Source organism: Salmo salar, chromosome ssa12 (assembly GCF_905237065.1).
Source record: "Salmo salar chromosome ssa12, Ssal_v3.1, whole genome shotgun sequence".
Classification (NCBI taxonomy): Eukaryota; Metazoa; Chordata; class Actinopteri; order Salmoniformes; family Salmonidae; genus Salmo; species Salmo salar.
In genome coordinates, this window is record NC_059453.1 from 57,924,427 (window position 1) to 57,940,382 (window position 15,956).

Below are 15,956 nucleotides of genomic sequence, written 5' to 3' on the forward strand. Positions count from 1 at the left end.
TATTGTCTTTGACATAGTCTCTTTTGACTACGAAATTAATATATATGAATTTAGATGAAATTTCAACGACTGCTTGTATTTTACGAGTGAGTATTTTTATATCAGGCATTATGTATGGCCAGCTAATTGTTGATATTACAAAGCGGATCGATGAAAGCCCAAACTGATCGATAATTGTCATACTTTCAATGTACTTTTTTAAACAAACTAGCCCTTTCCTTAATTAATAATTTGACATATAGGCCAACCAAATGGCACTCAACACATCCACCTTTTTTCTTTCTTTGTAAATGATACCACACCCTGTCATTTTAGGGTAAAGTTCGATGTGCTTTACATCACGCTCATCAGTTCAGTATTTGTACAGAGGGTTGCTACAGTAACGTTTGCAAAACAACACGCGGTCACTGTGAGTGGTGGTAACTTTACCGTCATTGGTTCCACCATAAAGATCCGCATGTTTATTAATTTCACTGGGTATGACAGAGGCATCAAACAATTTGTTAAAAATAAATTATATTAATCGCACAAAGATAGCTAATTTAACAGGTGTGGTGATACTGATGACTTTGGGCACAGATGGTTTGTTTACATAGCAGTCAGGATAATTAACGTCGCAGGCTAGGATAATTAACGTGGCAGGTTACGAGAACTAACGCAGCAGGATATGTGAATTAATGTAGCAGGTTATGAGGTTAAGGTTATGAAAAGAGTTAGGGTTAGCTAATGCTTCTGTTGTCAACAGCTGTTTTCCCCGACGCGACCACTGGATGGAGATGTAGGCCTACCCCTAACCACAACCGAGGAAATGTAAACAAACCATATGTGGCGACAAATCACAGGGGAAAGGGCTAAACGAGAGGGTTTACTCAGCCCTAAAAATGTCAGCGAAAATAAAACCGCGAGAGTGTCGAATTTGTTCAACGAAAATGTAATGGCTTATTTTCTACATGAGGTTTATTTGATCGAATAGAAGTTTCGTAATGCTTAAGTTGTTACGAGTATACTGATATAAGTTGGACACGTGACATCCCAGCAACTTTGAGAAAAAAAACACTTTATATTCGAGTTGTCTCGAGATGGTTTAGCATCGTATTCATGTAATGTGGCTGTAGTATATAATCTCTCGTCATTGAATACAGGCGGTTGAAATTAACAACCCTCATCGAATATTACAAACTAATTACAATAAATAGATGTATCCACCAATCCCAAAAAATAGGCGGGAACTAGACAGCCAGCCGTGCCACTTTGTGAACAACGACTCCCATTGTTAGGGCGGAGAAACATGTAATCTTGTCTATTTCCCAAAAACTTTGGTTTGATGAAAACATCTCTGGTGGGAAAATGCATATTGTTTTAGGTAGATTTGAGGTTATTCGCATGAAAATCTGCCCCAAATTGGTTGGAAACCTAGCTATAGACGTGAAACTAGTTAGGGAATTAAGAAAATGTAACGGTAGCTACGTTATTCACATGAAGATAATGAAAGGGTGAATTCTGTTTAGTTGAAGAAGTTAGTAATCTGATTGACAGCCAGTAAGTAGTACGAGCTAGTGAGTAAAGTTAGTGTTCTCAGGTAGTTAGCTAGGCAACTGTTGTGGCAATGACTTCCAGAGGTCGAGGAACCCAAAAACCAAACATATCTGGTACAAAAGGAACTCCACGCAATGCTATATCCAGTTATAAAGTCGGATACACCTGGAACCAAGGTGGAAGACAAGGAGCCGAGAATAAGGTGAGAAGTACCCCCTTCAAATAAATGGCATTTTCTATCTGGAATCCCTGGGACGTCCCTACCCCATTTGAAGTTGACATCTTAAAATGGTTAGGGTAGGTGTAGCTCTCAAAAACTGTAGGCGATGTTCTGCCTTGGACCTACAGTTTCCGGCTAATTAGCTTCGCCCAAATCTACCTCACCTGAACAAGCTACAATCCCGACGCGTTTTTTTTTTTTTTTATTTTTTTTTTTAGAAACGTCAATCATCGCTTGCGATACGGCTTTCGAAACATATGGCCCTTATATTTCATCAGCGTGAAATAATCCTTAAAATAAAAAATATAAGAGTCCAATGACTTATGTGTTACGTAATGGAACTAAGAGTCACGATCAAGGGCTAGGACGTCCCAAGGATTCGAAATGGCACTAACCACAAATACAAGTACCCCTGGGGGTACTTGACCTATCCACATGGGGTACTTGAGAAGACTCATGAGACCATAAGCCTACTGGTAAAATGTACACGAGGACGTATTTCAGGGGTACCCCCTGACCAGAGCAAACTTCAGTTGGTGGTACAGTAACCAAAAAACGTTGGGAACCACTGGTTTTTAGGTACTGCATGTTTAGTGACTGGAGTTGGCCATCCCTGAAATCGGTCTTTCTTCCATGCACCGTGCACAGAGTTCCTCAAACTATGGACACAGAATACATTTGAATGGGTTCATCCTTACAAAGCCAGGTGCATTTTCTCAGGAATAGCCTATAGATTACAGACAGATTACATCACTGCTTGAATTTATAATGCATGACAATGTCAATTCCAAATGGTGGGGAAATAACATTTGTAAGCTCTTGATACTATGCTGTTAATATATCCACTGTGTGTAGCCTGAGTTCGCTAACTGGAAGACTGTTACCTTGTCCAATCTGTAGGTCTCACATCGCAGAGTGGGGCTGGAAGGATGAGTGGACAGCTAGGAGGGAGTTGAGGCTCACCGTGAGGGCAGAGTGCCATTACAGGTCAGTGTCTGGCTCTACCCCTCTACCTGCTGCTCAGCTGTGGGGTGACCATACACACCCATCAGTACTTACGGAGAAAGTCTGTTTGTGGAAATGATACATGTTTTGGTATGGACTGGCATGATTGTGGTTTTGGTATTAATCCGGATCAATGTTTCTCTTCTGAAAATGATGGACCCCAGCAGTAAGGCTGGCAGGGCATGTTGTGTCACAGCAGTAACAAGAGTTACTCCTGTATGCCAGCTGAGAGGCGGTGTCTGCGTGTGGCTTGGGATAGCTGGGAAGTGTACATGAGAACGAAACACAGGATGCAAGAATCTGCTCTTCAGTTCCAGAAACTCACAGCTCTACGGTGAGACATTACAACTCATAAATGCTATTTTTGTTCATTTTATTTGAAATGACTTTGAATTAGGAACAACACACTGCCTCTGGGAGGTTAGTGAGCTTCCTACATACAGTCATTGCGTGAGTGATTATATGTGTTTGACAATATAATAATTTGTGAGTGAAAGGGGAGGGGGCAGCCTGTGTTACTGCTGATGTGTTTCCCCCAATACAGTTGGGTGTGGACTATGTGGCAGACTGGGATGCGGAGGAGATATGATGCATGTGATATGGAGGACCAAGCACTGGGCATCTGACTACATAGTAAGGTGAGTTGATCACATCAATATTTCTATGGCTCTTTTTCAATGAATCTTTCCTTGATTCCTCACATCCTCATCACCCCTCTAAAAACACAATGGAGAGGAAGGTCCATTCACTACCTTGAATGTGAATGACAATTTGCAATGAATGTCCATTCGCAGCATTGTATGATTTATGCATGTTGTTATTCTGTCATAGGCACTACGTTCATGCCTGGATAAGCTACGTTCACCTCCGCCAAGCTAAGAGGAAACCACAAGGTGCCATCTTCTGTTAATCATGTGTACTACTGTACCTCTTATTACAATCACTGGATGGCATTCATGGTGCAGGATAATATACTCCCAATTTAGGATATCAGAAACCTATATTGACAATTGTAGCCAAACTTGGGTTGTCTCCAACATACTACAGACCCTGCCTGTTGTCCTCTAGAACTTCACATTCACATTACCATTGCTTTCTGTTGTTGTTAACCCTCGTGCATTGGTCTAACTCCTGTGTTTCAGCTGTTGCTGTGCGAGCCTGGCAACTCTGCTTGGTCCTGAGGTATTGGTATGTGTGGAGATGTGGACTACAGAGAGAGGTGGACAGAGAGCAGGGTGTTGACCATCTGGCACAATGCAGCATACAGCGCAGGCCACTGGAGCGCTGAAGACACTATCCTACTACACACACACACTGACCGATGTGAAGTCACACACTATTGCAAGAACAACATTAGCAATCCTCACCTTATGGTAAACTTCATGTGCCCTCATTCACCTCAACATCATACTTCGGAACATATTGCAAGAAGATTAAGTGAATTTCCTGAGCTTATGTGCAGATGTGGAGCTGTGCATGCAGGAGTCAGAGAGATCAGGCAGCAGCAAGTTAACACCAACACCGCCATCTATTGGTGAGATGGAGCAAAGCACTTCTGAATTATTTCTGCAATACTCGGTCCATAGACAAGTTGCTGTAGCACAGAGTATTCCTTAACTTTCTGTCTGTAATTTGTTCTGTCTGCAGCACGCTGGCCTGAGAAGTCTGGCCCTTAGTATCGCTCAGGGACTCATCGACTCAACAAGAACATCGCTGTCCAGCGTCATCATCGCACTGTAAGAGTTATGCTGCTACAGTACTATAATATCCATGTTAGTATATTCACCCTGCATTAGTGTCAGTACAACTTGAAGGTTTTATTTGTATACATCTGTGTATATACCCTGTGATAGCATAGATCGCTTCTAATCCTTTATACTGTATTCTACATGTTTTTGTGTTCTATGTTATGCGTCTTGTACATACCATTCATCATTACACATGAATTCCCTCCCAGGAAATAATAGTTATTTGAATTGTTCCGGAGTTAGTACCACATCTGCTATGTTATGTGTTTTCTCCGTATCTTCCAGGCAGGTATTGGATACTCTGGCAGCAACGTCTGGAGGAAGCTGAAGATGGGGTACTTCAGACACAGATTACACACACCCACTACAGGTTGGCAGGCTCCTTTTGGCAAATTTCAGCGATGCTGTCCATACACATATTTTTTTTACTTCCCAGACAACTAGTGTATTGCGTGTTAGTAGAAGGGTAATTCTGAAAATAGTTTCTCTGGACCGCACGTCATTACAGAGCTACTGCTTGAATCACTGGAGAGAGCAGCTTGTTGAGCACTGACACATGCAGGTACACACACACCTACGTGTAACTGTCAAAATAAAGATAAAACCAACATAAAGTGTCTCAATAGGGCATTGACTCCACCACGAGCCAGAACGGCTTCAATGCACCTTCAGTTGGTGTATATTCTGCAAGTGTCTGGAACTCTATTGGAGGGATACGACATCACTCTTCCACGCAAAATTCTATAATTTCGTACTTTGTTGATGGTGGAGGGAAAACGCTGTCTCAAGCGCCGCTCTGAATCTCCCAAAAGTGTTCAACTGGGTTGTGATCTGGTGACTGAGATGTCCATGGTATACGGTTTACATCATTTTCATGATCGTCAAAGCATTCAGTGACCACTTGTGCCCTATGAATGGGGGCATTGTCATGCTATGGATGTATAGCCATGCTAGCTAAAATAATGGCCTGCCAAGCATTTTTGTACATGACCCTAAGCATGATGGGATGTTAATTGCTTAATCAACTTATAACCACACCTGTGTAGAAGCACCTGCTTTCAATACACTTTATTACTCAAGTGTTTCTGTTATTTTGGCAGTTACCTGTACATTACTGTGTGTGGTTGTAGGGTCTGGAGCGTCGTCCTGAGGCCTGGTTTGCGAACCACATCTTTCCACAGTGTCTGAACTCCTGGGTTGAGTTTACCTGCCAGAGGAAAAGGCACAGGGAGAGGTGAGACGACACAACCCCATAATCACATCCTGTTTCTGAACTAGTGCTGATCTAGGATCAGGTCCACCCAGTCCATGTGATCTTATTAATTATGGTCTGAAAAGCAAAACTGATCCTAGATCAGCACCACTACTATTATATTTTTTTTTGAAAAAGGGCCCAGGGCTACATTTATGAACTACATATAGCTAGCCTTGTGGTGGTGATGATGACGTTTGTCTTAATGTGTGACACACTCTAACTGAGCCTTTTACACCTGGTGGGGACATTCAGAGGAGAGAAAGGAGCAGAGGCTGGCTGAGAGGATGATAAAACAGCTGTCCCAACACACACACACACACCATCATGGTACAGCCATACACCCAGACAGAGCCCGTGCTGTCCTACCCTTTGGGCCTTGCTGCATGAAGAGAGGTTGTGTTTGAGTAGAGCCTGGCACCACTGGTAGTGGAGGGCGAGGAAGGGGAAACGGAGAGCCTCTGACATACTGGACCACCATACTGTAGTCCACAACACACTGAGCCAGTGGAAGGACGACTTCACCATGATCCGGGACAGGTACTGTACGACTGACTGTAAAATTATCAGTGAGGATCAGGATGATATTTTTCTTGAGGTTATAATGCACGTTAATGACCTGCTACTCACGCTGACTGTTGTGGACCAACTGGTTCAGAAAGACGTAGACGGGTGTGTGTTCTTAACAGGATTTGATTAGACCCTTTTGAGATTTTGGTTAATCCTTCATGCGTGTTTGGTTTTTATGTATCTCTTAAGGGGAAACCGAGAGGCGCAGGCAGGTCGACATGGGGAAGTGTGTTGTGTGCGACGCGCCCTGAGTGGCTGGAGTGAGGTACAGCATTTTACCATATACAGTATAGTTTACCATTAGCCTTGCTCTGTTTGGTTTCTCCAGAGTAATCCTACATTCTTTGACGTCATTGTGTCCAGCAAAGAGGAGAGAAGAACAGCAGGCTGGGTCAGATTGTCTTCATGGCATGAGTCAGACTTCTCAAACACACCTTTACAGGCCTGGAAGGCACAACAGAGCTCACATCATATACATCACGGATGGGCTATATATTTATATTTCTTTAGGAACTCTGGATCTGAACGTTTGACAGTTAGAATAGTAGAATACATAAGGTGCAGCTTCAAAATTTGGTTGTGCATCATCAGTTTATCTTCTGTCACTGACAGTCACTCAATTGGCCCAGGTCAACTAAAATGTATTAGATTGATAAGTTAGCCTAGCGCCGCGCTATTTAAACTTGTATTTATCATGGTTGAATTACCAACCAGGGGGCCCCCCATTTGATTTTGGGAGTCACTCACTCATGTATCATATTAAAAGCTGCTAACATTTCTCTCTGCCCCATGTCAAAATATGTAGCATTGCAAGAAATTAACTTTAAAACTTAAACAACAACAAAAATCGCACTGCTTTCAAGAGGGGGGGGTGCTAAAATGTTTTGCTCGCGAGGTGGGGCCCCGCCAAAAGGCTAGGGCCGGCTCTGACTGCATGTGTTGGTATGGATGTGTGTATGCACCCCTCAAACTTGCCCGTCCCTATTAATATGTTAACTGTTCTGAATGTTGTTAGTTAACATTTCTATTGTTCATTCATTTGGTCATCATGTTCCGTCTGACCTGATTGATGCTCCTCGCAGAATAGACTCCACCCTGCTTTGTTTGTCCGAGGGGACGTGCTGTCTCTCTCTGCCTATGATCCCCTGTGGTGGCATCACCTCCAGACACAACAGGTCGATGAGCTTGTAGAGGAGCGCTACAGCCTGCATCATCATGACTTCCTCCTGGATCAACCCAAATGGATCCACCGTCTCAATCTCTTTATCCGCCGTCTCTTACTTGTTAATTTTGGTCATCTTACTGACAGACACTTGTATTACGTCTTCCCGGGAGGGTTCTGCGTGTGTGGAAGGAGACTGCAGCCCCGTTGGCAGCAGCCAGGAGCAGTGAGAAGAGGGCAGAGAACCACTACCGGCACTGTTCAGGTTAAGGTGTTAGAGCAGCTCTATCTATTACCTATGATAAAGTCTAAGGCTTCATTGAACGTTTTATAGAAGCTCAATGACTTGGCTTCTAATTTATTTCTACTGCTTCGTATGTTATCAGTACTGTTACCACGACTGATTCTGGCTGCAACTACTGCTCAAGTCAGTGTGAAATACTCACCAACAAATGTCATTTATTTTCCTATAGGTGCTGTTGGCATGGAGGAAAGCCACATCCCGTGTCAAAATGTCACCGACAGTGAGCAGGGCTCCGAGTCACATGGATAAAGGTAAAGAGATACTAAGATGAAGACTCATTATTCGATGCTATTTTCTGTTAGATCAGTCTCCTGGCACATTGAATGAAGCCTCCACTGAAATGTGAAGCCTACTGCCACCATTTTGTATGTCTCAGTGAAACAGCAGGGGACTTTCAGGAGTTGGCGGGAGCGAAGCAGAGCGGTTGTGGAGGAGAGTACAGGCATGGAGAAAACCAAAAGCCACCACTCTCTTCTTTGCAGTATGTTCAGATTGTGGACTATGTACCTGCAGCATCAGCAGAGCATCAGCAGAGCTATAAGGTAGATGGATACTGCGTTCGGTCCTGTGTTCGAGTCTGTTGTGTTTGATACATTCTGATCCTATGTTAGTCTGTGTTTTAATATTGTGTTCTTTATGTGGTCCTTATTTAGGTGATGCGAGAAACGGGACACTCGATGTTGAGACGGGCTGCCTCCAGGTGGTAAGGGTAGGTAACAACACATCCGCCACGCTGATCCTCAACACTGGGGCCCCTCCTGTACTCCCTGTTCACTCATGACTGCACGGCCAGGCACAACTCCAACACCATTAAGTTTGCCGATGACACAACAGTGGTAGGCCTGATCACTGACAACGATGAGACAGCCTATAGGGGGAGGTCAGAGACCTGACCATGTGGTGCAAGGACAACAACCTCTCCCTCAACGTGATCAAGACAAAGGAGATGATTGTGGACTACAGGAAATGGAGGACTGAGCACGCCCCCATTCTCATCGACAGGGCTGTAGTGGAACAGGTTGAGAGCTTCAAGTTCCTTGGCGTCCACATCATCATCAACAAACTAACATGGTCCAAGCACACCAAGACAGTCGTGAAGAGGGCATGACAAAACTGATTCCCCTCAGGAGACTGAAAAGATTTGGCATGGGTCCTGAGATCCTCAAAAGGTTCTACAGCTGCACCATCGAGAGCATCCTGACGGGTTGCATCACTGCCTGGTATGGCAACTGCTCGGCCTCTGACCGCAAGGCACTACAGAGGGTAGTGCGTACGGCCCGGTACATCACCGGGACCAAGCTTCCTGCCATCCAGGACCTCTATACCAGGCGGTGTCAAAGACTCCAGCCACCCTAGTTATAGACTGTTCTCTCTGCTACCGCACGGCAAGCGGTACCGAAGCGCCAAGTCTAGGTCCAAAAGGCTTCTAAACAGCTACCTTCAAGCCATAAGACTCCTGAACAGCTAATCAAATGGCTACTTACACTATTTGCATCCCCCCGCGCTGCTACTACTCTCTGTTATTATCTATGCATAGCCACTTTAACAACCCTACCTGCATGTGCATATTTATGTTAATTACCTCGACACCAGTTGACTCTGTATCGGTACCCCCTGTATATAGCCCTGCTGTTGTTATCCACTGCTGCTCTTAATTATTTGTTTTTCTTATCTCTTAATACTTTCTTAATATTCAATATTTTAGGTATTTTCTTAACTGCATCGTTGGTTAAGGGCTTGTTAGTAAGCATTTCACTGTAAGGTCTACACCTGTTGTATTCGGTGCATGTGACAAATAAAATGTGGTTTTAAACAATACGTGCCAGCTCTTATTTTTTGCATGCTGGAACATTGTGGTGAGCTTATTGCTGTTTTAACATGGTTGTTTCAAATATTAAAAGTCAACGTACCAAGACTTGTGGCGAGAAATTGTGTTCAAGTTACTTTAAAATACAAGGATTTAATTGAAAAATAGTATTTTCGGATGTTTCTTGGCTTTAATTATCTCCTCTTTCTATGATCCATCTGTGAGCTTCTGATTGTCGGGGTGAACTCCTGGCTGTTATGTAACTCAGTATTTTTCTTCCCTGGCCTTCACAGCTGCAGCACAGAAGGAGAGAGGCTGAGCAGACAGAACTGGCCCTCTGGCACTGGTCCCTCAGTCTGCAGGCCAAGGTAACACCTGGACACATACTTCACTGGCAGCTGGCCTTCAGTCTAACTAAAACACATGAAATATTATCCCTGTCTCTGTTTGTCTGTAGTGGAGGAAGTCTCTCATGCACGATTACCACTGCTGACCCTGTTAATGTACAGCCTGGGTCCAGATCGGTTTGTGCTGTCTTTCCAATGGACCATAGGAGTTAGCAAGACCGCACAATCGGCTCTGTGACCAGGCTAATGGGTGTAAAGTCAGAGACCTATTTTCCTCATTGATGATATCCAGGCCACAGCTGGAATAAGGATATGAAAGGGACTCGATAGACATAATGAATGAGATGTCCCCTGGTTAATAGAGTGGAAACATATAGAATAGTGTATATTCCTCAGACACACTGAATGAGACGGAAGATCCCCTGGTGTATTCTGTTCCAGGTGCTGGAGGCTGTGGGTTGCGGAGCAGCACCAGAAGCAGGAGAGGCTGCCCAGTTCTATAGAGACCAGCTTCTGAGGGAAGGGGAAGCCCACGCCGCTCACATGGGCAGCTTCTGCACCAACATAGCACTGCACAGCCAGGAGCAGGTGTGTGTGAGCAGATGCTGTGTTTTATTATTCTAGTGTGTCTTGTCTGTGTTGAACTGTATCAAGCCTGTCTTTTTTGTGCTCTACAGAGTTTGCGGTGTCTCCAGGGGTGGTGCTGCAGTGGAAACAGACAGCAGTGAGGTTTAAAAAATAATAAATACATTATTTAACCAGATAGGCCAGTTGAGAACAAGATCTCATTTACAACTGCGACCTGGCCAAGATGAAGCAAAGCAGTGCGACCAAAAACAACACAGTTACACATGGGATAAACAAACATTAAGTCAATAAAAATAGAAATATCTGTATACAGTGTGTGCAAAATGAAGTAAGGAGGTTAGGCAATAAATAGGCCAATAGTGGCGAAGTAATTACAATTTAGCAATTAACACTGGAGTGATATATGTGCAGATGAGGATGTGCAAGTAGAAATACTGGTGTGCAAAAGAGAAGGGAAAAACAAATTTGGGGATGAGGTAGGTAGTTGGTTGGATGGGCTATTTACAGATGGGTTGTGTACAGCTGCAGCGATCGGCAACCTGATTTGACAGCTGACGCTTAAAGTTAGTGAGGGAGATATGTCTCAAGCTTCAGTGATTTTTGAAATTCGCCCCCCCCCCTAAAAGATTTAGATGCACTATTCTAAAGTGGCTGTTCCACTGGATATCATAAGGTGAATCCACCAATTTGTAAGTCGCTCTGGATAAGAGCGTCTGCTAAATGACTTAAATGTAAATGTAATGTAACTGGAAGGAAAGGCGGCCAAAGTAGGTGTTGGCTTTGGGGATGACCAGTGAATTCTACCTGCTGGAGCGTGTGCTACAGGTGGGTGTTGCTCTGGTGACCATTGAGTTGAGATAAGGCGGAGCTTTACCTAGCAAAGACTTATAGATGACCTGGAGCCAGTGGGTTTGGCGACGAATATGTAGCGAGTACCAGCCAACGAGAGCAAACCGGTCGCAGTGGTGGGTAGTATATGGGGCTTTGGTGACAAAACGGATGGCACTGTGATCGACAGCATCCAATTTGATGAGTAGAGTGTTGGAGGCTATTTTGTAAATGACATGGCCAAAGTCAAGGATCGGTAGGATAGTCAGTTTTACGAGGGTATGTTTGGCAGCATGAGTGAAGGAGGCTTTGTTGCGAAATAGGAAGCCGATTCTAGATAAAATTTTGGATTGGAGATGCTTAATATGAGTCTGGAAGAAGAGTTTACAGTCTAGCCCGGGCACCTAGGTATTTATAGTTGTCCACATATTCTAAGTCAGAACCATCCAGAGTAGTGATGCTAGGCGGGTGCGGGCGGTGATCGGTTGAAGAGCATGCATTTTGTTTTACTAGCATTTAAGAGCAGTTGGAGGCCACGGAAGGAGACTTGTATGGCATTGAAGCTCGTTTGGAGATTTGTTAACACAGTGTCCAAAGAAGGGCCAGATGTATACAGAATGGTGTCGTCTGCATAGACATGGATCAGGGAATCACCTGCAGCAAGAGCGACATCATTGATATATATATAGAAAAGAGTCAGCCTGAGAATTGAACCCTGTGGCACCCCATAGAGACTGCCAGAGGTCCGGACAACAGGCCCTCCGATTTGACACACTGAACTCTATCTGAGAAGTAGTTGGTGAACCAGGCGAGGCAGTCATTAGAGAAACCAAGGCTGTTGAGTCTGCTGATAAGAATACGGTAATTGACAAGAGTCGAAATTCTTGGCCAGGTCAATGATGGCTGCGCAGTACTGTCTTTTATCGATGGTTGTTATATCGTTTAGGACCTTGAGTGCAGGTGGTAGCCAGGTGGAAAGCATGGCCAGCCGTAGATGGATGCTTATTGAAATTCTCGATTATCGTGGATTTATCAGTGGTGACAGTGTTTCCTAGTCTTAGTGCAGTGGTACTCTTATTCTCCATGTACTTTACAGTGTCCAAAAACTTTTTGGAATTAGTGCTGCAGGATGCAAAATTCTGTTAGGAAAGCAAAGGCTAGCTTTTTCAATCTGACTGTGCATTGGTTCCTGACTTCCCTGAAAAGTTGCATATCGTGGGGACTATTCGATGGTAGTGCAGTGCGCCACAGGTTGTTTTTGTGCTGGTCAAGGGCAGTCAAGTCTGGAGTGAACAAAGGGCTAATCTGTTCTTAGTTCAATTTTTTTTTAATGGGGCATGCTTATTCAAGATGTGAGGGAGATATGTCTCCAACTTCAGTGATTTTTGCTATTCGTTCCAGTCATTGGCAGCAGGGAAATGGAAGGAAAGGCGGCCAAACTTTTTGGAATTAGTGCTGCAGGATGCAAAATTCTGTTTGAAAAAGCTAGCCTTTGCTTTCCTAACTGACTGTGTGTATTGGTTCCTGACTTCCCTGAAAATGTTCATATCGCGGGGACTATTCCCACTTTTTAAAGAACAACCAGGCATCCTCTACTGATGGGATGAGGTCAATATCCTTCCAGGATACCCGGGCCTGGTCGATTTAGAAAGGCCTGCTCGCAGAAGTGTTTTAGGGAGCGTTTGACAGTGGTGAGGCGTGGTTGTTTGACCGTGGACCCATGACGGACGCAGGCAATGAGGCAGAGATCACTGAGATCCTGGTTGAAAACAGCAGAGGTGTATTTAGAGGGCAAGTCGGTCAGGATGATATCTATGAGGGTGCCCGTGTTTACGGCTTTGGGGTTGTACCTGGTAGGTTCCTTGATAATTTGTGTGAGATTGAGGGCATCTAGCATAGATTGTAGGATGGCCGGGGTGTTAAGCATATACCAATTTAGGTCACCGAGCAGTACGAACTCTCACAATAGATGTGGGGCAATCAATTCACATATGGTGTCCAGGGCATAGCTGGGAGCTGAGGGGGGGGTCTATAACAAGCGACAATAGTGAGGGGCTTATTTCTGGAGAGATGGATGTTTAAAAGTAGAAGCTCGAACTGTTTGGGCATAAACCTGGATATAATGACAGAACTCTGCAGGCTATCTTTATAGTAGATTGTCATTCTGACCCCTTTATCAGTTCTGTCTTGACGGAAAATGTAATTGGGGATGGACATTTCAGAATTTTTGGTGGCCTTCCTAAGCCAGGATTCAGACACGGCTAGGACATCAGGGTTGGCGGAGTGTGCTAAAGCAGTGAATAAAGCAAACTTAGGGAGGAGGCTTCTGATGGTAACATGCATAAACCAAAGGCTTTTACGGTAGCAGAAGTCAACAAATGAGAGTGCCTGGGGAATGGGAGTGATGCTGGAGGCTGCAGGGCTTAGGTTAACCTCTACATTAACAGAGTAGGATGAGGGTACGGCTAAAGGCTATAAGAACTGGTCGTCTAGTGCTTTGGGAACAGAGAATAAAAGGAGCAGATTTCTGGGCGTGGTAGGATGGATTCAGGGCATAATGTACAGACAAGGCCGGTTGAGAGCCCATCGGCTGAATTACGTCAGCAGATCAGTCGTGATGGATTGGCGGGGCTCCGTGTCGACAAAGGGTCCAGGCCAATTGTCAAGAGGGGTATTGTAGGTGGTGTACTTCGTTTGCTAGCTGGGAGATGGGCCTAGCTCGAGGCTAGCTCGAGGCTAACTTTTGCATGCTTCTGGACAAGGGCGTTAGCCACTCGGTACCAGCTAGCTAGCTGTGAAGATCCGGTGTAAAGGTCCAGAGTGTGACCTGTTTGCCCAGCCCTGGTGCAGAGGGCCTCACCCACAGCCGGACACAGACTCAGTGGCGCAGGGAGTGGGAGACCGCACACTCAACCACCTGTACTGGTGGCCACTATGTCAACATCAGTCCCTAAACCTTACGGGGAGGGTTTTCCCGAATACATGGAGAATCTCAATCCAAATCACTTTTTACTCCAGGGCAAAGCTTAATGTTTGTCTGGGAAACTGGCCCTATGTCTCCAATCCTTGGGAGTCTTACAGTAACTCTCTCTGTGTGCAGGGTGGCGGTGCGTGCTTCCAGATGACAACCACGACGGCCTAGAGTTCTGCTATACTCCCCGGTCAAAGAGCTGCTACCACCTGCAGCTCCTCTACCACCTCCAACCCAGGTCCCAGTGACAGCGAGCCTCCACCCTGCTGCAGCCTCCCTCCCCATCAGTCCCGTACTGGCACGGCCAGCGCCCCCATCTCAGTCTTCCAACAACACCACATTATGGATCAGTAGACCAGACTGCGCCCCCCTCCTCATTCATGACCACCCACACTCAAACTAAGGTAGCGGTTACTATATTCCAAAAACGCATGTAGTGTGTGTGTTTGTTTTTTTGAATGAGATTTTTTTGTTCATGCAATATAAAAATAAAAAAAATCTAGCTAAGGCAGCCTAGGGGCTCATGGGTCAGACTCCTCACTACTGCCCCCCCCCCACCCCATGACTGAGGCTGATGTAGAAGATGTGTTAATTGAGGATGTGGATCCCACCTTAGCCTGGACCAGAGAGCTGCTTAATATCCACCTGGACATGCAGCGCTTCCAACAGGACTGCAAGCAACTCCAGTAAGGACCCACAAGTCTGTGATTTAACATTTCTGATAGACCTTGTTTATACATTCTGGTGGATTTGTGTGTGTTTGTAGGGCGTACAGTGCCTTGCAACAGTATTCATCCCCCTTGGTGTTTTTTCAGAAAAAATTGCATTAGAACCTGTAATTTAAATAGATTTTTATTTGGATTTCGTGTAATGGACATACACAAAATAGTCCAAATTGGTGAAGTGAAATGAAAAAAAAATATTGTTTCAAAGAAATTCTATAAAATTCTATAAAAAAATGCAAAAGTGGTGCGTGCATATGTGCTCACCCCCTTTGCTGTGAAGCCCCTATATAAGATCGGGTGCAACCAATTACTTTCAGAAGTCACACAATTAAAGTCCACCTGTGTGCAATCTAAGTGTCACATGATCTCAGTATATCTACACCTGTTCTGAAAGGCCCCAGCATCTGCAACACCACTAAGCAAGGGGTACCACTAAGCTTAGGAAGACCACCAAAAATTAGGAAAAAAATAAGCAAACACAAAGTGTTTGCCAAAAGGCATGTGGGATACTCCCCAAACACATGGAAGAAGGTACTCTGGTCAGATGAGACTAAAATTGAGCTTTTTGGCCATCAAGGAAAACGTTATGTCTGGCGCAAACCCAACACCTCTCATCACCCCGAAAATACCATCCCCACAGTGAAGCATGGTGGTGGTGGCAGCATCATGCTGTGGGGATGTTTTTCATCGGCAGGGACTGGGAAACTGGTCAGAATTGAAGGAATGATGGATGGCGCTAAATACAGGGAAATTCTTGAGGGAAACCTATTTCAGTCTTCCAGAGATTTGAGACTGGGATGGAGGTTCACCTTCCAGCAGGACAATGACCCTAAGCATACTGCTGAAGCAACACTCGAGTGGTTTAAGGGGAAACATTTAAATGTCTTGGAATG

The 15,956-nt window shown here is 44.7% G+C and overlaps 1 long non-coding RNA gene across 8 annotated transcripts; it reads left to right on the forward strand.

Annotated features, from left to right (window-relative positions):
* Positions 1-96: 96 nt before the first annotated feature.
* On the forward strand, positions 97-14,888 carry LOC106565353 (uncharacterized). 8 transcript variants are annotated; one of them, XR_006758037.1, is made up of 19 exons: positions 107-1,738; positions 2,657-2,743; positions 2,926-3,095; positions 3,306-3,399; positions 3,593-3,654; positions 3,904-4,295; positions 4,409-4,497; positions 4,795-4,879; positions 5,640-5,743; positions 6,017-6,301; positions 6,521-6,596; positions 7,641-7,764; positions 7,967-8,048; positions 8,174-8,339; positions 8,451-8,506; positions 9,898-9,972; positions 10,393-10,539; positions 10,629-10,680; positions 14,468-14,888. It is a non-coding gene; the product is annotated as an uncharacterized lncRNA (long non-coding RNA). The 8 variants fall into 8 exon arrangements; XR_006758033.1 differs by having other exon boundaries at positions 97-1,738; positions 3,904-4,134; positions 4,224-4,295; positions 6,017-8,048; XR_006758036.1 differs by having other exon boundaries at positions 98-1,738; positions 6,017-7,764.
* Positions 14,889-15,956: the final 1,068 nt, after the last annotated feature.